Consider the following 23,391-nt stretch of genomic DNA (forward strand, 5'->3'; position numbering starts at 1 on the left):
TAAAAACAGCATTTCATCTCCTCTGGAATGCAAAACTGTGAATTTGAGTGAAATATGCAGTTTTCATTATGTTAAAAGATCTACTCATTACAATCAAGATAAGAGGATGTGAATAAGACAAATTGATCACCACTTTAAATGTATTAATCAGCTTGCAACTCTTGTCACCAGTCAAAACAGAACAGCCAGACATTTATTCTGTCTCACTTGTGTTTTAGAGCCCATCCCAGGAGGTCACGGAATCAGTGAGCTTCCCTACACAGTTTACGGGCAAACAGTCTCAACACACTGCAAAAGTTCTTGCCTGCTTAGAATCGGACTAAGAAGACACAATTAAATATGTCTACTCATTCTGCAAACATTTATTGAACATGTACTATGTGCCAGGCATTGTGTAAGGCTCTGGAGATACAACAGTAAGTCAAAGCTGGTTGGCCCTTGCCTGCCACATTCCCATAGTTTAGTCAGGGTGCAGACATGCAAAGAAACAATTATAATACAGAGTAATTGGGGTTGAATCAATGGTCAGCATGAAGTGTTATAGGACTGAGGACCAATCTGGAGATTGTGGTTGAGGTCGTATGGCTGGGTATGAAGGATCTTCTGCACAGATGTGGTCTGAGCTTTAAGTCCAGGAGAGAACAGAGGCTCTAGTGAGAAAAGATGCCAGCCCATCTCTAGAGTCAGGCCATCAGAGATGTAGTAAAGAAGGCCCAAATACTTCATTCAAAAGAACGTGCCTTTTTAGTCTAGCCTGTTGGGAAAATTTAGGCTGGTATCTATGTTGGTTGAACTATCACACCCAGTCCAAAGGAAAGCAATAAACCTGGACCCAAACCCCTCCCAGACCATGGCTTCATCCTCTCACTATTCCCACCACAGTGTGGCCTCAGAGCTCTGGAGGCTGAGGGGTGGGTCAGGTTGGGACCCAGGAGAAAGGAGTCGAGGGAAGGATTTATTTAAACAGGAGGAAGAAATTGAGCTTCCGGGGGAGGTTGGATAGGAAGGAAGTCCCCGTGGCTGGCTTGGATTCAGCCCAGTCAGGATTCCCATCCCTGCGATAATCTCCACTCTCAGAGGACACAGTAGCAAGACAAGGACTTGGGTGCAGGGGATCTGGGAACAGAGTCACTTGCACGAGGTGGCAGCTTGACCAGAGTCAGAGCATGCCACGAGCCGGGTTCGTTGCTCCACTCCAGCACCTTCAATCCTTCCTGCCTGAGAACAGAAAGGCAAGGCTGCAATGTGTGGGTAACTTACCCTTGGCCGGGTGGTCAGAGATAGAGGAACAGAAAATCTGCCCAATGTCTAGCAGCTCTCTCTTCTTCCTGTCAAGGCTGTTTCTCAGGAGAGGATCTGAAATCCTGGGAATAGACTCATAAGAAGCCTGGCATCTGCCTGAATTGAAACACTTTGTTTTGGGGCTGCAGACTTAGGTACCAGTGGGAAAGTGGGATGAGGAGATGGAACCGCCCAGAAAGGAAGAGCTGTCCCTAAGATTTCTTTCTATGCCTTTGCTCCAAGCCTCATGGAAAATGTGGAGGAGCTATTTTAGGGCCAAGGAAAAACAGGTATCTTTTGGCATGATCCACTTTACTCCAGGGAATCCATAAGGCCAAATGATTCAAAGTGGGTTGAACTTTACAAGTTAACTAATTTTTTTTTTTTTTTTTAACTTCAATAATCTGTTGTTGACAATTCCATTAGGGAGAGGGAGAGAGGTGTAAACTCCGTGTAAGGACCTTTGGAGCAAGGCATTCATCTGGCTTTATGAGGCTTTGAGAGACCATAATGCATGTTTTATGGGCCCATTCTCATTTTTAATCTGCCTCGATAAGATCACTATGCTGGAAGGATACAGAAACTCACTGGCAGAGACCATGATCCTGGCTTAGGAAGGTTTGGGCCTGTGGGGAGTTCCCTGAATGTGGCCTCTCAGGATTTGGCTCAATCAGGGCAGTCTTGTCCCACCCTCCCAGCTCTCTCCTCCACATGGATCCTGGGTGGTAGCAGGCACGAGAGGGCACAGACCTCATGGTGTGACAGAGTAAATCACTTTAACCCCTCCTCCAGGTCACAGAAGTAGAAGCATTTTCCAATGAGTAGCACATGTAGAGAATGGGAGAAAATGGAATCCCCGTGACTAGAAACAGACATGGTTCCAGTCACAGATTTCTGATCCTAGCTCTCAAAGGTTGATTGAATGTCATCATCCCCAGCCTTGACCCTCTCCAATCGTCTCCCACTTGGATCTTCCAATCCTGTCTCATCACTTCTCCCGTTGGAAGAAGGAAAGACCATGTGCACCTGCTCACGAGGCAGGGACAGTCACTCTTCATGAAGCCTCCACAGACTCCTCTCCATCACCGGGTCTCCTCTGCAGCTGGGCTGGGGCCACACGCCAGGTCCTTAGGCTGGGAGTGGCAGACATTTGTGTGGCTTCCAGTTCAAAGTTGTCAGGGGCAGCTGTGAATTCTCCACACTTTCAAGACCATCAGGATATCACTGTTGGGAGGGGGCAGATAGTCCTGATCCAGGAAGTGCTCTTGGAAAACTGTCTCCAATGGTGCCTGACCCCTATGGCACTTGGTGGAGTTATGTCATTGAGATGGAGGCGTTGTTTGTTCTTGCCATCTAGTTTAGCCCAGCCTTACTAATATACTGAGTACTGTACATACTTATGAAAGTCTACTCTGGAGAGTTTTGGTCTAGTGCAGTGTGGGGATGTTATGGGATCCTACACTCCCCAAGATTCTTCTTCTTCCTATGTACCTCCAGATCTTATGCCAGAGTCCCTGACTCTGGAGACTCTTGGGTTCTGCCTGTTCTCAAGACTTCTGAGAATCCAGGCTGTTGTCTTGATCTGGGAGGTACCACCTTTTGCCTTGGACTTAGTCTCTGGATACTGGAAGAGTCACCCTTTTACTGAATTTAGTTCATTGGAGGGTGACTGAATAGTATATAAAATATTAACTGTTCAGTTAGACAAATCTGAGTTCCAATCTTAGTAACACTTTACTCATTCATGCATGCATTCACCACCATACAGTGCTGTGAATGCCCACATGTGCATCTCTAGCTTGGACTGCTACTCTAAACTCCAGATCCAAGTACCCTGCTGTCTGCTGGGCATCCCAGATACAACTAGAGCTCTTGACGTCCAGAGCTTCCTCCAGGCTCCCCTTCTCAGTACGAAGCCTGGATGCTCAGGTCAGACGCTTCTTTCAGTCATTGTTCTCCCTTCTTACCCTGTAGTCCAACCATCACCGAGTTCTACAGATTCTATTCCAAATACCCCGTGAGTTCCTGTCTGCATTTCCACATCCACCATGCTGGTCCAAGCTCCTCTCTTCTCCCACCTGGAATAGATAAATAGCCTCTTTGCTCTGCACTTAATTGCCCTGCTCTATCCATTCTCTGTCCAGCAGCCAAATGAACTACTAGAACCTACTGGAGGTTTTGTAATGCCTTAGGGGGTAAAATTCCAAATTCACACGCGACCTTGAGTGACCTGTGTACCCTCTGCTGACTCCATGCCCTTCCGTCCAGCTGTCTGTGCCAGGCATGCCGGACTTTCAGTCTCTGATCAGGTCCTCAGAGGGGCCCCATCATGCTTCTGCCAGGAGTGTTCACTTGCTCCTGGCCCGGCCACCTTCCATCATTCTTTTAAAACTCAACCGGAAGGTCTCTGTCTCGGAGATGCTTTCCCTAAACTCCCAATCTAGATTTGGTCCACCAGTACAACTTTTCATCACACCGTGTACTCCTCCTTCACTTTATAGTTTGTAGTTGGATATTTGTGTGTTTATGTTCTTAATCCCTTCGTTTGCCTCAGAAGCTCCATGGGGCAAGCTACCCACGGTGTCTGGCAACCTAGTATGTTCTCAATATCTGCTGCTGGGTAGGGAAAGGTGTTTACTGACTGGAAGGTGGGGCGGGGTGCAGGGAGGGACCAACTAAAGTGTACATGTGCAAGCACCCTACTATAAGACAAGCTCTGAGATGTCCACATTTACAAGATAGCAAAATGAGCCGGTGATTGATGTAAAAGTGGAGGTTAGTACGGGCTTCTTCTCAGTAATCATAAATAGCTAATATTTACACAATGTTTCTTATGCATCTGGGACTCTCTATAAATCTCCACAAAAAGACTAGGAGGTAGGTTCTGCTTTTGCGCCCATTTAAAATGAGGAATCAGACAGAGAGGTGTAGTGACTTGCCCACGGTCACACAGCTAATAAATAGCAAAGCCAATATTCTGGCTAGGGTTTTCAGTACGCATGGTCTGTGCTTAGCCGCCTTGTGCTAGGCTAGGAAATGTTTCCTGGGTTTCTCTAAAATGGAAGATGAGTTTTAGGCCCGCCCGCATCTCAGTCAGCCACCTAACACAAGGACATGTCCCTGGGCTTCTCAGAGGGAATCTTGAGTCGCAGCCAGGAAGGACACCGCATTTGCCGCCCAGGGTCCAGAAGCTGGGTAGACCTGGCTTCCGGTCCTGGTGGTCACCAACTCACCGTGCGGTATCGGGCAGGTCATTCTAGTCTCAGAGCCTCTGGTGCTTCTTCCCATGTAAGAGCAAGGGGATGGACTCGTCTTGGGAGTTCCCTAAGATTTAGTACTCTAGAATCATGCAGGCTCTACCGGAGCAATGGATCCTAATCAAGTCCCAACTCCCCTTCATTCATTCCCAAGAAGTCGACCAGAAGCACGGGCTTCCCGCTCATCACTTAGGTACAGGGCTGAGCTGACTTGTGAATGGGAGAGGCAGAGGCTGGCGTGGACTGGAAGAAAGAGGAAGGGGGGAAAGAAAATGGGAGGGAAAGGAAGGAGGCGGAGGCAGAGGAGAGGAATGAGAGCGAGGGCAGAGAGAAGCCAGGAGGGCAAGGCCGAGGAGGGCGGCCACCGGCAAGGCGCCCGTGAGGGTGCAGATTGGGCCCTTGCTTCTAACAGTGCCAACCACCGGCAGCGGCTTTTGACTTGCTCCGAGCCAAGAGAGAGGAATGAAAAGGCTGATTTAAAAGCCACAAACAACGCAGAGCAGAGATGGCAGATACAGAACAATAACTGTCCTGGTCAAATTGCCGATTGGAGTATCTGTGTTAGGCCGCATTTGTAGTCTCTGCGAGCGAGGCGATGGAGAGCCTAGATTGTGCCCGGGGAAGTCACACAACAATGGGGCCTGATGTTTTGTTTCCACTCTTCAAAGGCGCTCCTTTTTTTCCTCCCGGTGATAAGGCCCAGGAAACGGTTAGTGACATGCTCGTGGGAACCTCCGGAGAAGAATACCCAGCGTATCAGCGGCACGGCGGCCGGCCCCGGAGCGGAGCGGGCGGGCGGGGCGGCTGCGGGTCCCCGGCGTGGGCTGGGGTGGTGAGATAGCATTGAGGAGGCTGCCGGAGCCACGCGCCCCCAGTCTGGGGACCGAGCCCCTTTATCCAGCCAGAATGGGTGGAAGGCCAGACAATGTAGCGCTATATTTGGTTTGACAACAAAGGGCCGCAGGAAGATTTGATAGTGCGGGGAAGGCCGGGAGGGCGGGCAGGATGCAACACAATGAGAGCTTTGCAAAGGTATTTAGCCGGGCCCTTGGTGCCAGGAACATGGCATGGCACGGATGTCGTCGTGATGTCTAATGGCTTTTGTCTGGGCCGCAGTTCTGTTTACTAGAGTGAGCCCCCCCCCCCCCCCCAGCAGGGCTGAGAGAGGCGCCAGGGTGCGCCTGCTGCCTACACTTAAGGGCCATCAGAAGTCACACTCCACTAAGGCCAGTCCTCTCCTTCTCCTGAGCCCAGGCTCCAGCAGGCCCAGAGAGTCCCCGGTCAAGGGGAAGCCAGAACAGGAAGAGCAGGAACGGGACCTTTGCAGGGTGTAAGCAATCAAATGAGACCTCGCATCCAGAAAGAGGAAGCTCCAATTCCATTCTGGGCCAGGTAGCACAGAGAGGAGCGTGCCACCACCCAGGAGAAGGAGGGAAGGATGAAGGTAAGGCTTCAGAAGGGTAGGGCAGGGGACATGGAAGGGCACTGTGTACCAAGCCTGGCCTTTCTGGGAATCCCAGACAGAGGTAGGGCAACAGGCCCAAGAGGGCTATGCTTCTGGTAGTAAGGCTGGGGAGAGTCAAGGGAAATAGGTCCAGGGTGGGGGGCAAAGGCGGGAAGATGACTTTTCCTGCCCTAGACTCAAGCCTTCTTGGAGGAGGGGACAGGTGAAGACAGCGACCCCAGAAACACAGGGGGCTGGGTGGTGGGGGCAGGAGGCAGCCTGGCTGTACCAGTGAAGTGTTCTAGACCAGCAGTATGGAAACAGGGGCTACCACCCGATGAAGACCCTAGTACATTCAGGGCTTCAGTCCTCGGAGGAAGAGCATCCCTCACTATTTTCAACCTCCATTCTGGGTTTTTTATTTGAAAACTCCTGCCTGAATGCCCTCATACTGATTCCAGGAAAGGAATGTGGCAACCAAGGCAGGGGTGGGTAAGTGGGATATGGGCTAGGACTGAAACAGGACAAGACCTGGTGCAGAGTCTCTTTGTTCTTCCAGCGTGACCTCAGGAGTCATGGGCCCTATCAGCTCGAAAAGCCAGGAACGATGCAATCTCCCCTGGTGGAGAGATTCCTGGTTTGGGCACAATTTCTTCCTGTTGCCCTTTTTGCAAAGCAAGATTAACTGCCAGTGGACGGAGCCTGGAGCAGGGCTTCCCCTCTGAGAGGCCTGTCCAACACCTCTCTGCTCCCTTAGACTTATTACCAGGACCATGGGATCCGCCACAAGCGTTTTCTAGTGATTTCCTTCCATTCCATTTTCATCAGTTCCATCCGTCCTTCCATATAACAAGGATTTACTGCACTCCTTGGCACCACGTGTTATGCCAGATACTAGACACAGAATATGAACTCTTGAAGCCCAGCTCATGAGTCCTCAGACTAGAAGGAAGATAGCGGCTTAAACACATAATGACCATGACAAAATTCGCACAGCGGTTATTATGGCAGTACCAAATTCTCTGGAAGAAAGCCAAAGCAGTCTTCATGGACAACGTGACACTTCAACGACCTGCATCTATGTGTATTGTGGGCTAAACTGTGTACCCTCCAAAATTTATATCATGAGGTCTTAATCTCCAGCATTTCAAAATGTAACTGGATTTGGAGACAGGGTCTTTAAGGAAGTAATTAAATTAAAATGAGGTCCTTAGGATGAGTCCTTATCCAGTATGACTGGTGACTACCCGACGAGAGGAAATTTAGACCCAGACACATACAGAGAGAAGATGATGGGAAGACACAACAAGAAGATGGCCATCTACCAACCAAGGAATGAGGCCCAGCAGAGATCGTTCCCTCGTGGGCCTCAGAAGGGAACCTGCTGACAGGTTGTGTAGGCCACCCAGTCTGAGGTACTTTGCTATGGCAGCCCTAGCAAACAAATACAGCTGTCACTCCAGAACATTGTGACATTCTTCCTGAGGGTCTGGCCTAGTGCTTGACACACAGTAGGTGCTCAATAAATGCTAACCTCAACGGGACAGCCCATTCATAATTTAACTCCAACTATACCAGCCTCAAGTAGAACATGCGGACCAAAGAGTACACAACCCTGTCCCCAGACAGCGCCTAGTCTTTTACCTCAGCATGCATTATCCACACTCAGTCAGTAAGTCAGTCAGTCATTTACTCAACATATATTGAGAACTAATTATGTGTTAGGCACTGGGAATTATAATAGGAGGAAAGTTCCTCCTGGACGATGAAATTCCTTCTTTGCTGCTCCCCAAAGCAAAGAATGCCTCTCAGCGGGGTCACATCTCTGTCTGCCAGAGGGCCCATGTCTGGCACACTCTGGGTTGAAGTCCGTGGCCCAGCCTGGCCTTAGTACGGGCTCAGTGGAGGGCTGAGGTAGCAGGCACAGGAGCCTGGGGCTGGCAGGAGAGACATTTCAGGTGGGAGTAACTGAACTTTGTGAATTCCTCCTTGCTGGCTCTCGGGAGTATTCTCGGTCCTGGGGTGAAGCCAGGGTTGATGGGACAGAATGGTGCATCCCCTGGATAATGTCAGGAGTCCCTGCTTCTAACTGGCAGGCATCCAGATGCTGGGACAGCTTAGTGATGGGAAGGCTGTGGAGCAATCGTGGGTGTTAATGAGGGCTGGGGAGTCAGCCAAGAAGCAAAGAGGTGGCACCTGCCATAGCACTACTTGCGACACCTGCAGCTTTTGAGACAAACACGATAGGTCACCTCCACATACGTTCACACACATACATGCATTACACGCCAACCCATGCGCCCTCAGACACTCCTGGAAGCATGCACATGGGTCAGCATGTAAAACATGTTGACGTGGTCCCTGCGCATAGCACGCTGTCAGGAGTCATGAGCACAACATGCACACAGGGCTGCACACGCTCGTGGGCACTCACCCGCCTTATATTTCAAAGATTCACTGACATATTAAAACTTAACTCAGGCTGGGGCACTGGGGTGGCGCAGTCGTTTGGCATCTGACTTCGGCTCAGGTCACGATCGCACGGTTCAGGAGTTCGGGAGTTCGAGTCCCACATTGGGCTCTGTGCTGACAGCGTGGAGCCTGGAGCCTGCTTTGGATTCTGTGTCTCCCTCTCTCTCTGCCCCTCCCCCGCTGGTTCTCTCTCTCTCCTTCTCTCTTTCTCTTTCTTTCTCTCTCAAAAATATTTTAAAAATTAAACAAAAAATTAAGTCAGGCTAATGTCCCAGCCCGTGAAAGTCACATAAGGGTTACTACAGCATGTAAGATTCATCTCTCAGCAGGGTGTATATCCTCTTCGATGCTCCAGAAAGCCCTCCTGAGACCAAAAACTAGCACAGTGTTTTTCTTTTACCATTTGGGTTAGGGGTTCTTGTCTTCCCTACAGGTCTTTGAGAAAAACAGCTGGAAGTTTCTCAATTCCTTTAGGAGACATAAAGTCCTGCTAACATGTAGGGTTACCATTTCTATTTCTGAGTTTTGGAGCAGAAAGACGAGGTGCTACCAGTGAAATAGCAGTGGACGGGAGAGCAGAAGATTTAGATTCTAGTCCCAGTTTTGCCTCTCTCTTGCTGGAACATTGGTTTGGATCAAGGATGACACATTTCTTCTCTGGTAACTGTGTTGAATATTCGGAGGTTATGACAGGCTTGACAAGGAGGAGTACCATGTGTGATTAGTAATAGAATAAGGTTGTTTCTTACCCTTCTTTTTTTTTTTAATTTTTTTCAGTGTTTGTTTATTTATTTTGAGAGAGAGGGAAAGCAAGCAGGGAAGAGGCAGAAAGAGAGGGAGAGAGAGAATCCCAAGCAGGCTCCCTACTGCCAGCACAAAGGGCTGACATGGGGCTCGAACTCATGAAATGTGAGATCATGACCTGAGCCAAAAGCAAGAGTTGGATGCTTAACTGACGGAGCCACCCAGGTGCCCCCATATTAGTACTCATTTAGAGATGAGTAAGTGGGGGCCAACCTGGGATTTGAGGCCAGGTATCCCACTTGTGCTGATTCCCATCTTGGCCTTCAGCTAGTCTGATGAGGGGCCAGACAGTCCCTCCAGTCCTGAGTGTGGGCGTAGCCATCCAGGTGTTCTTCAGAGGGGCAGAAGCTAGGCGCTGTGTGGCCTTTCTCCTGTCCTGTGGTGGAAGGCAGACACTGGTCTGATTGGCAGGTTCTCCCCAGACCATCTCTGGGGCAGTAACCCTCCTGTTTTAACACTCTTTAAGTCTATAGTTCAGTTATCAGGACTCAGGAACTAGAGGAACAAAATTCAGCCCGCATCGAGTTACTTCTCTACGTCACTGCCAACTTATTAGTCAAGACAGGGACCACACATGCATCTCTTTCTTCTCCCTCTTCTATCCCTCCTTCTGTTCCTCACCTTAGAAAACCTCTGAGTCATTCACACATTTTTTAGTTTTGTTACCTGAATGGCCTCCATTGAGACTTCACCACAGTGGCCGAAGTCATCATCTTTGTATTTCAATGGAAAGATGTCCTGAAGGGAGGACTCCCCAGGGTTGTATATAAAGGGTCTGTCTTGTGGTTGCCAAGACAGGTGGAGGGCCATCTCATGTGCAAGTGCACAGTATAGTTCCCACTGTAAGTCTGCGAAGCAGTGTTTGCCTCTTGGATCTGATGACAAATCTGGTCCCTGAAAAACATTAGAAGCCTTCAGGCTCTGGTTATGATTCAGACTGAGATGAGAAGGGGCAGTAGAAAGACTGAGACCCCTTGTTTTTCTAACAATACCGACAGAAAAAGGCAACAACAACCAAAAATCCAGTTCAGGCTAACCTAGGACTTAAATTCTACCTGCTGATATGCCAGCCCTCCTCCACGAGGTTAAATGGGTTCTCAAGAGTAAATGAGATGCTCACCATCACTCATCATCAGGGAAATGCAAATCAAAACCACAATGAGATAGAATCTTATACCTGTCATAATGGCTAAAATAAGAAATACAACAGATATCAAGTGTTGGCAAAGGTGTAGAAAAAAAGGAACGCTTGTGCACTGTTAGTGAGAATGTAAGTTGGTGCAGTTGCTATGGAAAACAGAATGGAGGTTCCTCGAAAAATTAAAAATAGAACTACCATATGATCCAATATAATAACATATAATAACAAAAGTGTCAACATTTGGGTCACTGGAGAAGGAAGTGGAACAACATTTCTAAATTGTTGAAAGAAAGGAGTTGTCAACTTAGAAATACAAATATCCTCAGTTGGTTGGGTGTCTGACTTCAGCTAAAGTCATGATCTCATGGTTGGTGAGTTCAAGACCTGGGTCAGGCTCTGTGCTGACAGCTCGGAGCCTGGAGCCTGCTTCAGATTCTGTGTTTACCTCTCTCTCTGCCCCTACTCTGCTTGTGTTCTCTCTCTCAAAAATAAATAAATAAATAAATAAATAAATAAATAAATAAATAAAATTTTAAAAATTAAAAAAAAAGAAATGCAAATATCCTTTAGGAACAGAGGTGAAATAAAGAAATTTGTTGCCAGTAGACTTGCCTTAAAATAATTGACATAGAAAATCTTTAAGCAAAGGGAAATGATACTACAGAGACATTTGGAATATCACAAATGAGGGAAGAGCAATGGTAATAGTAAATATATAGTTAAATATGATAAACTATTGATCTTCTCTTGAATAATTTAAATATATGATGGCTGAAAGCAAAGATCATAACACTGTTTGATGGGGTTTCCAATACATGTAGACATAACATGTAGAAAACTATAAAATACACAGAGAAAGGAACCTATGTGGAGATAAGGTTTCTACATTACACTTGTAGTGGAAAACATTGATTCCAAATAGACTGTGAGGATACAAGTATGTATATTTTAATATCTTAATAACCACTAAATATAAATATACAAAAAATATATAGTCAAAACCACAACAATTAAACTGATTTGGAATGATTTTTTAAAAATTTTCAAACAATCCAAAAAAAGAAAAGGAGAAACAAAGGCAATAAATCACAGGGAACAAAGAGAAAACAAATAATAATGTGGGAGGCCTAAATCCACACATATCAATAAATACATTTAAACGCCAATGGTCCTAACACACCAATTAAAAGTCAGAGATTCTCAGAATGGATTTTTTGTTTTTATAAAAGACTCACTAAAACTGTCTACAAAGAACTCACTTTATATACAGCCGTATGGGAAGGTTAGAAGTGAAATGATGGGAAAAGATATACCATGCAAATACTCATCAAAAAGAAAAGCTGCAGTAGCTGTAAAATATCAGATAAAGTTGATTTCAGTGCAAAGAAAATGATAGGCAATATAGAAGGATATTATGATAAGAGTCAATTTACCAGGAAGATTTAATGATTTTAAATGTGGATACATCTACCAACAGAACCTCAAGACATATGAAACAAAAATGGTCCAAACTGAAAATATAGGCAAATCCACAATTATAGCTAGAAATTTCAAAACTTCTCTTTCAGTAATTGACAGGACATGTAGAGAGAAAACCATCAGGGGTGTATAAGAACTAAATAAATAGCACCACTGGATGCCCGGATCTAACGGGCATTTAGAGAATACTCCACCCAACAGCAGAGGCCACATTTTCAAAATCTACAATGATCAGTTACCAAGATAGACCATATCTTGGGTCATACAGCAAACCTTCACAAGTTTGAAAGCATTGAATCATATAAAGTGTGCCTTTCTATTAAAATGGAATTAAACTTGAAATCAGTACTGCAAAGATAACAAGAAAGTCTCTAAATACTTGGAAATTAAACCACATACTTCTAAATCACCTATGGATCAAATTGGAATTCTCAAGAAAAATGAGAAAATATAAATACTTGGAAATTAAACCACATACTTCTAAATCACCTATGGATCAAATTGGAATTCTCAAGAAAAATGAGAAAATATTTTGAGCTGACTGAAAAATAAAAATACAACAAATGAAAATTTGTGAGATGCAGCTAAGGCATTGCTTAGAGGAATATTTATAGCTCTAGATGCTTATAGAAGCAAGGAAGAAATATCTCAAATCAATAAGCTAAACTTCCACATGAAGCAGCTAGAAAAAGAGCAAAATAAACCCCAAACAAGCAGAAGAACAAAAAATAAAGAGCAGAAATAAATAAAATTGAAACCAGAAAAAAATAGAGAATTTCAGTGAAACAAAAACCTTGCTCTTTGAAAGTATCAATAAAGTTAATACACCTCTAGCAATACTAACAAAGGCAGGAAGATAAAAAAAACCTACAAATTTATGGTAACAGCAGTGAATAGGAGGATATCATGACAAACCCCACAGACATGGCAAGCCTAGTAAGTATTTGTAAAACAACCCTACACATATAAATTTGACACATTAGGTGAAATGGACCAATTCTTTGAAAACCATAAATTCACCACAAATGAAATCCATCATATAAATAGTTTTATTATAACTATTAGAAAGCTTGAGTTGGAAAAAGAAATCTTCAGTTACACATGATTTTTGCAAATCCAGCAAATATCTAAAGAAGAAATAGCACCAATTCTACATGCTGTCTTCCAGAAAGTAGAACAGAAGGGAAGACTTTCAATTCATTTATGAGGCACACATTACCCTGGCACCAAAACCAGACAAAGACATTACAAGAAGAGAAATTTGAAACCAATAGCCCTCATGAACATAGACACACAGATCTTCAACATATAATTAGCAAATCAAATCTCAATTAAATAGTAAAGCCATGATCAATGGAGCTTATCCTGGTAGTGTAGGACCAGTTTGATATTCAAAAATCAATCAACATAAGCACCTTATTAATATTCTAAAGAAGAAAGATTATATGGTTTTATCAATCTGACAAAATTTTTCAATCATGATTAAAAAAATAACTCCAGAGGAAAAAAAAAAAAACAATCTCTCAGCAAACTGAAAATAGATGGAAACTCTCTCAACCTAATAAAAGGAATTTACAGAAACAAAGCAAAACAAAAACAAAAAAAACCCCTGCAGTTACCATCATGCTTAATGGTGAAAGACTGAATATTTTCCCCCTAAGATCAGGAACAAAGGAAGGATGTCTGCTCTCATAACCCTTGTCCAACATGTTGGAAGTCCTAGCCAGTGAAATAAGGCAATAAAAGTAAATAAGAGGCATAGACTTTGGAAAAGAAAAAGATAAAGCTGTCTTTATTCACAGCTGATCACTCATCTATGTTAAAAATCCATGAGAATACACCAGAAAAGATCTCCTAGTACTCTAGAATGAATGAATGAGTTGGCAAAGTGACAGTATACAAGGCCCTTTCTGGAGCCTGACCTTGGAATGGGGTTCCCACTGGGGGACACTCCAGTCCCTCCTTTCTCCTTGATCCATTTCCTCCCCACCCCTCCTGGTATGTCAAGTCCCCTCCACTGGAATGGAGAGCGAGAGAAGGCAGTATAACATTTAAGGTGGCTGCTTTCAGGAAGGATGCTTCTGAAAGGGCATGGTGTTTTTGAAGGAGAAAAGGGAAGATGCTGATGGAAAAAATAACAGCCCCGAGTTTCGGTGGGTCTGGTTTTGATCCTGACTTTGTCATGCATTTGCAATGCCAGCAAAGAGAAAGCAGTGGATGGAATCACAGATCATCTGTCTTTACCCATCTTTGGACTTTAGCTGTCCCTCTCTAAATAGGGTGGTAAAATCGTGTGAATAAGTGGTTTCCCAGAGTGTATCCAACTCTGTAATTCATGGGCTTGGTAAGAGCTAAGGCAGGAGTGGGGCTGCTGGTGCACTGGCTGGGACACAGGCTTTCCCCACTCTTGTACACATATTCTCTTCTCTCCTGCATTGAAATGGATCCTTCCACATCTCACCAATGAGAGCAGTACATCTGCCATCCCCACCACAGCCACCATCTCCCAGCCTCGGGTGGAAGCTCTCATCCAGTGCAGATGGGAATTCCAGCACTGCACGGATTGTTCTGAGTCAATAATGACAGTTATCACAATAAACACACGATAGCTGTACTTGCCCTGTGCCAGGGACCACACTAAGCTCTTTAGCATTCTATGGACTCCTCACAACAAAGCATGATAGTCACTGTAAGCATCCTATTTTAGAGATTAAAAAATGAGGTCCAAAGAGGTTACTTACCATTTTACCCCAGTTCACTCGTTGGAAAATGGAGAAGCCCAGTTTAGAATCCAGTCAATCTGACTCCAGAGCCTGTGCTTTCCACGACCATAAAAGCTGGCTTCCTATCTCAACCTTAATTGCTTTTTTGTCCAGACAAGTAGAACATTTTATTGTTCATTTCTTAGGCCAAGAAGAAGAATAGTCCTTTAGTGACTACTATGTGCCACTGTGCCAAATATTTCACATCCAAGCATAGCAATGGACATCCCAATTAGGACTTCCTCTCCACTTTAGTGATGAGCAAACTGACGTTCAAGGAAGCTCAGAAACTTGCATAGAGTTACACAGCTCATTATGGGCAGAGAGAAAATTTCAACCTATCCCTGACTCTGCCACTATGCCAGCTACTACCCTAACACATTTTGATGCCAGTTGGCTGCAGGGTAATTCAAAGCATATGTAGAAACCTTGCCTGCAACCTGCAAAACTCATTAGCTTGCATCCATCTTCCCCCATTGTCAATAACTCATTGTCACCTCTGCAACTTTGCTCACACTGGCTTCCCTTCCCCCACCCACAATGTCCTCCCTGCTCCTTCCTGCCTAGTCAATGTGTCTATCCGTAATGGAACTTGAATGCATTGCCTCCTTCACAAAGCTTCCCTTGATTTCTCTGGGGCAGGGACTTCTTCCTATGAGCTCTAAGCTCTCAAAGAGTGCCTCGTTCTCTTACTTTGTGAAATAGCCCTTTTGAATTGTTAGTTAGCTTCGTCCTTTCAATTTTTTAATGTAATGCATTGTTCCTAAAGGCACTGAAATTTCCTAAACGATAAAGATGGTGTACGAACCACACTCCATTGCATTTCTATGCATATGGCGTGTGATGACAGTTTCTTCTGAGGGTACTTTCCTGATAACCCTACCTAAAAGAGTGGTTCACATCACTTTCTCTCTTGCCCTGCCTCATTTTCACAGCTAGTGTATCTGTAACATAGCCTTGTGTAAGTTTCTTTATCATCAGCTTTCCTTGCTAGAATGTAAGTTCCATGAGGGCAGGCACTCGGTTCTGCTCACTACTGGATTCTGAGAATCTTAAACAGGACGTGGCTCATAACAGCTTGTTCAAAAAATGTTTTTCAAATGGCTGACTTAATGGATGAACAAACAGCAGACCCAAGAGTAGCAGCCAAAGGACCACACACAGCTGCTGTCACTTGGAGTGACCACAGTGGGGGATGGTGGTCGTGGAGCTGAGGGGATGAGACTCATCAGAAGCATCAAGACCAGAAACCATATCCAGCATATGTGCTGGATATTTTTTGCTCTCTCTGTCCTTACTCTCTGTACCCTGGGAATATGAGATTGACAGACTCATTACCTAGATTCCCTTGCCCTTTGGTTTTTGGTTGAATTCAGGTTCATCAGTAGATCAGAATGTAGAAGAAGGGAGAAATTGGGGCACTTACTTCTCCAGCTCCCTTCTTACCATGTTTTTCTACGTAAGATCTGACCCCTATCAGGAGGTCTCTCTTACAGCCATAGCTCTCCCTGGGTCTGATAAACTGCTCCCTCTACTAGTAACACCTCCCACAGTTGCTAGACTCAGGGCACCTCGTCATCCTTGTTAGTTGCCTTAACCTTGTCTGGTCCTTTGTCAATAGTCCCTTCATTAAACTCTCAATCATTCTTTTCAGGAAGGACCTTGCCAAACACATATCAAAGAACCCTTGGCTGGCAACAAGAATGAGATGCAAGCAGGCAAGGATGTAAAGTCAGAGAGAAAGGGAATCATGGAAGAGCCGAGTCTCTGCTATAAATCCCTATGACAAGGGATCAGACCAGTCCCAGGTAAAAGGCTAATCCCTAAGACAAACTCCTAAAGCAGTAACATGGCCAAGTCTGGCTTCCAAAGAAGATTCTATCCACCATATTTGAGTTCTTTCCCACCCAATTTGGAGAGGACACACTCCCCCAGTGAGAGTGGGAATTAGATGAGAGGATCAGCCTTGAGGCAGTATTCGTCATGCTCTGCTTCCTCCCTAGACCTGAACCCAGCCAAGCCCACCCACGCTACAGAAATACAAAGGCCTCTGTGTGGTTAACATCTAGCACTAGACCATCCCCTGTCTGCTGCCAACCATATTCCCATTTCAGTGTGTCCTGCTCTTGACCCTTGGCTTTTAGTTTCTTTATTTTTCCTTCTTGGCCTTGATCCTGCCTCTTGGACATAGTGACTAAGCGTAGTTTCCCTGCTTTGACCTTCGATTCTTTCTAAGGACTTTGGCTCACACTCACCACTGTATTTCCACTCCTGGATGCATTTTCAGGATACTGTGACCTAACAGCTCCTGGATCACTGAACTACTAGCACCTAGGGATGTGTGTGTGTGTGTGTGTGTGTGTGTGTGTGTGTGTATTTAAGCATGTGCATGCTCACGTATGAGTGCATGTGTTGGGGTGGGGGAAGTATGCTTTCAAATTGCCTGAGTCTGAATCTTGGCTCCCCCAGTTATTAGATGCAAGAACTAGAATAAGTTACAAATCCTCCCTATTCCTCAGTTTCCTAATCTGTAATCAGCAAATCTATAAAATGGAAAAAAAAAAAACTTTGAGTATCTACCTTACAAAGTTGTTGTGTGGTTACCATTTTCAGTAAACATTTCCAGTTGCCACATCGCGACTTGTGGGACATAGACTCAGACTGTACCTCCTCGCTCCCTAGTGGGAAGGGTCATGAGGTTAGTCCTAGTCAACAAGTCATGAGCAGAAGTGATAAGTGTCACTTAATTGCTGATGTAAGATCTTCTGGAACTTCTCTGTCCTCTGCCAATGTTCCAGACATGGGCTGCTTAGCTGCTGGGACCCAGAGTGAGGGTGACGTGGAACAGGGTTCCCACAAACATAAATGGACATGTAGCAAGAGAGAGAAATAAGCTTTGTCATCGTAAACCATGGAAATCTTGGGGTTGTTTGTTACCATGTCATAACCTAGCCTGTCTTGACTGAAACAGTTGTTTTATGAAACTGAGATCATTCATGTAAAAAGCTCTTAGCAGAGTGTCCAGTACATAGAATATACTCACCAATTTTCAGGTATTATCATTTATATGATTGTGTGGATAGGGGTATACATGTGTGTTTCCTTTGTTAAACCAAACAGTTGAGTAATTTCATTCTGAGCACTCGAGAAGTAAAATGGGGTGTGGTTCTAAACTACGGGGATAGTGTAAAGGAAGAGTTTCCTTATCTGAGGCATCCTTGAAAAGGTGCTCTGACTTCAGTGTCACAGACAGACTTGTAAATAGGCCCCAAACACTGGAACAGGCCAGTCACATCATAAACTGAACTTCTCCAAAGCAGGCTAACGTTGTAGCACACCCAGACACTGCTCCTCTGGCTATGGATGAGAGACAGGAGAGAGGCTGTGTTGGATGATCCTTTCATACAGTCTGAATGATTGTTGGTCTGTGGGGACCACAGAAGACCTCCAATTAATTATTACTGGAGAAGATGAAATCATAAACAAAATTCCTTGTAATAAATTTTTCAAATGAGAGCGCATGTTTTATTTACAGTACTGGCCCATTTTGGGCTTTAAATCTATGAACAAAAACAAACATGCTTTTTTATCAAACAGACGGGGAAAAAAGTACTCAATAGCCTTTCTTTCTCTCCTTGCCAAGGAGAACATGCACTCAGAGCTACAGAAAGGAAGGCAGACCCAGGCTCTTGTCGGCTACGAGAATAAATGAACTTATTTTGCTTCGCAGAGGAAGATTTAAGCTATAATGATCCTTCCACATTGAAGGGGGAAAAAGAAGGAAAGAAGAGGGGAAAACAAAAGGTCCTGCTGAGGTTCAGATGTTTATACTTCCTAAATTCAGCATGACACCTGGGTAGAAAATAGAACATATGCAAAGCGTAAACTTCTATAACTAAAGCTGCTACCATCAGGCATGTTTTTATAGCTAAAAATCAGAAATCTGCTTGATCTGAGCATTCTGCAGAGAAAGGGAAGGAAGTAGGAGATCGATTACGACTTAATGTCTCATTTGCCCTTTGTCTACCGGTAGCCTAGTGAGGGCCTTCTGCACCTAGGGGAAGAGGCTCTCATGTAAACTCACACCGACTCTCATAACTTACGATCTGCTGAGCTCAGAAGTGCTATCGTCAAAACTACTATAAAGATCTATTTCCTGACAAGTATTGTTGATGAATCAGAGAATGCATGTCTATTGGAACAATAGAATGGTACATCAAAACCGAGCTAGGTACCACTTTGGGGAGAAGCCCTGAGAGGTTAAGCTATTTGTTTCCAGTATGTGGTATAAGAATAAACCAGGGTCGCCTGGGTGGTTCAGTTGGTTAAGCTTCCAACTCTTGATTTTGGCTCAGGTCATGATCTCATGATCGTGGGATCGAGCCTCACATCTGGCTCCATGCTAAGGGTGGAACCTGCTCAGGATTCTCACTCTCCTCTTTCCACCCCTCCCCTGCTCGTGCACGTGCTCTCTTTCTCTCTCTTTCCCTCAAAATAAATAAATAAACATTAAAAAAAGAATAAACCAGAACATCGTATAGCACCATGTCCCTGTATTTATTTCCTGTGGCTGCTGTAACAAATTGCCAATATAGTTGATGACTTAAAATAACAGATTTTAATTCTCTCACAGATCTAGAGGCCAGAAGTCTGATATCAATATCAATGGGACCAAATCAACGTGTTGGCAGAGTTGTACTTCCTACAGAAACTCTAGGGTACATTATTTCTTGCCTCTCCAAACTTCTCGTGGCCTCCAGCAGTCCTTGGCTTGTGTCCCCATCTTCCAGTCTCTGCCTCTCTCTTCTGTCTGTATCTCTTCCCCTCTACCTTTCTCTTATAAGAGCACCTGTGATGGCACTTAGGGCCCAGCTGGCTAAGACCCTTAACTTAATTACATCTGTAAATATTCTTTTTCCTTATCAGGTAGCATTTACAGGTTCCAGAAATTGGGACTTGATATCATTGCAGGCCATTATTGAGCCTGCTGTGGTCTCCAAGGGCCACAAAGTAAGGGTCCAGGAGGCAAAAGTAGAATTGAATCCTCCTACTTCCAGTGACCAACCTGCAGAATTTGTGCTTCCTGTCTCCACACTTTAGGTCCTTCTGGGTCAGAGGATCTGGTTCCAAGGGAAAGAGCATTTCCAACAGGGAGCACAATAAGGGTGCCACTGAAGATACGCCTGTACCTTGTCACTTCGGGCTCCTCATGCTTGTGGATCAGCCAGTAAAGAAATGAGTTCTTGGGGCACCTGGGTGGCTCAGTCAGTTAAGTGTGACTCTTGATCTCAGTTCAGGACACGATCTCACAGTTCATGAGTTCAAGACTCGCATCAGGCTCTGTGCTGATGATGCAAAACCTGCTTGGGCTTCTGTCTTTCCTTCTCTCTTCCCCTCCCCTGCTTGTGCTCTCTCTCTCTCTCTCTGTCTCTCTCTCTCCCTCTCTCTCACTCTCTCAAAATAAATAAGTAGACTTAAAAAAAATGTTAAAAAAAAAAAGAAAGGAGTTCTTTGGAGGGACAAGTATTGCTGCTACAAAATGGGAGCAATGAAGAATGTGGAGGAATGTGGCTAGAAACCAGAGGATTCAAAGAGTGTCTTTCAGTTTTTTGTACCCAGGGGAAATGGCAAGTGAACAAGTGCACATCCAGTGAGAAAGGCTACTGAAGCTCCACAGCCCTCAAGAGGAAAGTCTACATCACTGCAAAGGACATGTAGCCCTGAGTAGCTGCAATGCTTATCACAGGAGACGGGAACCTAGAATAGGTGGGAGAGGAGGGAGATGGCAAAAGTCAATTAAAAATGCCGGTGGTGACTGGAGTGTATTTAGGCAAGCCTCCTATAATAAGCATTTTCAGAGTGTGAAGCTAAAAAACACTTTAAAGGCTCAGTTGACAGAGGAGGTAATGGGAGCCACCTCCCATTGATCTGAGTTGATCTGAGCTGTGCCAAGGGTAGACTCTGGAGATGCATTTGGTGCTTATAGTGGATGCGGGGGGCACCACCTGGATGCCTGCTCCAAGGTCAAAGTTCTCCTTCCCAAGCTGCTAAGAGCATTGCCTGCCATTGGCTTCTGCCGGGACCCTCCCTTGGAGTTGCCATCTACTGGAGGGAAACCCAGTTTATGCCTTCTCTCTGGAGCAGCACACATTCAATAACTGATTGATGTGACACTACCAAGGACAAGGTGCCCTGACTTGATTCAAAACATTTCTGAAGGGCCATCCTAGCTTCAGAGACCCTTCTGGCACTGGCAGAAGACCCCTGGTGCTTTAGTGATTAGCATTCACTTCTGCTTCTGCCTAATCCCACCTCCCTTACTCTTCTAGAGTTATTGTTGTCCCGAATACTTCCCATTTCCGCCTCCACTCTGTTTCCAGGAATCTCCACCCAAGACCGTGCCCCACATCACACCCTCTGAGACCACCTCAGACTTGAGTCCCAGCTTCAGTGGACACTTAGTGCAAACTCAGACTCTCCTCAAACCACCCAGGTCCCTCCTCAACCATGTGCTGTGCATCTTTTCACTCTCTGCCCCAGGGCCCTTGCCAGCTACATGAGAAGCCTCTTGGCCTTTACATATGCAGAGCCTGGAAGTGCAGAGGAGCTCATGACCTGACGGGAGCAGACCCTAACTGAGGGTACATGTGAGCCAGAAGGTAAATTCCCCAGCCACCTGTCCTTCAGATGAATCATCCTGAGAGGTGTTCTGGATGCTATTCAGAAGCTTCCAGTGGAGGGTCACCTGGGTGGCTCAGTCAGTTAAGTGTCTGACTTCGGTTCAGGTCACGATCTCATGGTCCATGAGTTCGAGCTCCAGGTCAGTCTCTGTGCTGAGAGCTTGGAGCTTGAAGCCTGCTTCAGATTCTGTGTCTCCCTCTATCTCTCTCTTCCCCTTCCCCCCGTCTTTCAAAAAGAAATAAACATTAGAAAAAAGCTGCCAGTGGAATATGGCCCCTAATGCCCAAAGAGGCAACCTCAATAATGTATTTTATTGACTTTTTCCCCAATCCTTGTTTACCAGAACCATCTCCTTACAACTCTTGAAACTAAGTCCCCATCTTTGCTCTGCTTGGGAAGAAACCAAACATCTAAGTCCCACCATCAGCTAGGTGGTTGTTTCCGTCTCCTATAACTTGATCTTTCTCAAAGCGTGGAAATTTGGGAGCTCATAAATTCTCCTTAATGGCTATATGATAAAGGGGGAAATGCCATGTGTTAAAACCTACGTACTAGGATCTCTGCCAGGGATATAGCAATGAATAAGATAAAACCTTATCCCCGAGGCAGCTTGCAGCTCAGTAAGTGTTGGGTGGCTAGAGTAGCAAGTAGGGTTGAGATAAACATTTAAAAGTAAAGTGGGAAGAGACAAAGGAGAGAGCGGTTCCATCTCATTGGATAAATCAAAAGGGGCTTCATAGAAGAGGTGGCATTTGAGAAGGGCAGAGTGGGGTGAGGAAGATCTGCCAGGTTGGTGGAACAGGGTGAGCAAAGGCCCAGGAAGAGGGAAAGGCAGGGCTGGGTGGGTCACTTGGAAGAGCCCAAATGTGATGGGGTGTTAGGCATGTGGGATGAAAGCCACTAGAGATTGTGTTGGGGACACTTGGGTGTCAGAAAGGGGAGTCTGGGCTTTGTTCTTCTGTGAGAAGTGACCTGGCATGTGCTGGCATTGACAGACCATTCAGGACACGCTCTTGCCACTTAGCAAGAAGGGGAGAGGTATCTTGATATACGAACCAACTGGATTTTTATTGGTTCCAGGAGAAAGCAGGTGGGGTAGCCTGCAGGCAACTAATCAAAAGAGCTAATTAACATTTATTGAACACTTACGATATGCCAAATCCTGATCTTTATTCACATTATCCAAAGTAATCCTCACAACAATCTAATGAGATAGGTACCGATACTATCTCTACTTTACAGGCAAGAAGACAGGTAGAAACAAGCTCAGTAACTTGCCCCAAGTACAGCTAGTAAGTGGCAAAGCTGTTAATGTGCCTGAGGCAGACTGGCTCCTGTGCCCAGCACTAAACCACTGTGCTGGCAGGGTGGGGTGAGGGTGAGGCAAGACTGGCAGTCAGCAAGAGCTTCTGAGCAAAGCACTAATTCCGTCAGAGTCTTCTGCTCATCATGGGGGGGATCATAGCACCATTTTTGGCATTACTACAAAAGTCTCCCTAGTCTTCTGTAGGTTTGAGCTGATCCTTGTGTTTCCAAGCCTGCAAGTTGGGTAGGAATCACCATTCTGGGCTGGGATTCTGTAACTAACCTTGTAGCTATTTGCAGTCATTGATGTCACTGGATTTGAATCTCCAAGTTCTATCTCCTCAAAGAACTTTATCTTGAAGTAGCCCCATTAAGGTCGTAATTACTCATTTAAGAAGTGTCTCCCAAACATAGATCCAGCTACTCCATGGTGTTTACTCATCAATAACAACAATAGCTAATACAAATATCTACACACGTTGTATCATTAAATTCTCACAACCTTATGAAATAAGTACATTCCTGTTTTATCTTCATATTTCAAATGAGGAAATGAAGCTATAAAGAGGCAAGATAACAAAGTAAAGTTACTCAGTTGCAGAGAGGTGGAGAAACTGATGGAGCCATTTTATTAGGTCTCCTTGAAAGCAACTTAAAGCTGGTCAGAACTCCACTGCGGTGATCGCGAGATCTCTGGGCTCAAATCTCTGGAAGCCTATCCCATCAGGCATCACTCTTACCAGCAAGATTCATAAAGATAGTCTT

General features: G+C 45.1%; 1 long non-coding RNA gene across 2 annotated transcripts; it reads right to left on the bottom strand.

Annotated features, from left to right (window-relative positions):
- Positions 1 to 940: 940 nt before the first annotated feature.
- Positions 941 to 18,072, bottom strand: LOC131487537 (uncharacterized). Of its 2 annotated transcripts, none has more exons than XR_009249811.1 (3): positions 17,221 to 18,072; positions 9,925 to 10,152; positions 941 to 3,359 (listed from the first exon to the last, which is right to left on the bottom strand). It is a non-coding gene; the product is annotated as an uncharacterized LOC131487537 (long non-coding RNA). The 2 variants fall into 2 exon arrangements; XR_009249810.1 differs by lacking the exon at positions 17,221 to 18,072 and adding an exon at positions 14,620 to 14,777.
- Positions 18,073 to 23,391: the final 5,319 nt, after the last annotated feature.

The sequence above is a fragment of the Neofelis nebulosa genome, chromosome 10 (genome assembly GCF_028018385.1).
Source record: "Neofelis nebulosa isolate mNeoNeb1 chromosome 10, mNeoNeb1.pri, whole genome shotgun sequence".
Classification (NCBI taxonomy): domain Eukaryota; kingdom Metazoa; phylum Chordata; class Mammalia; order Carnivora; family Felidae; genus Neofelis; species Neofelis nebulosa.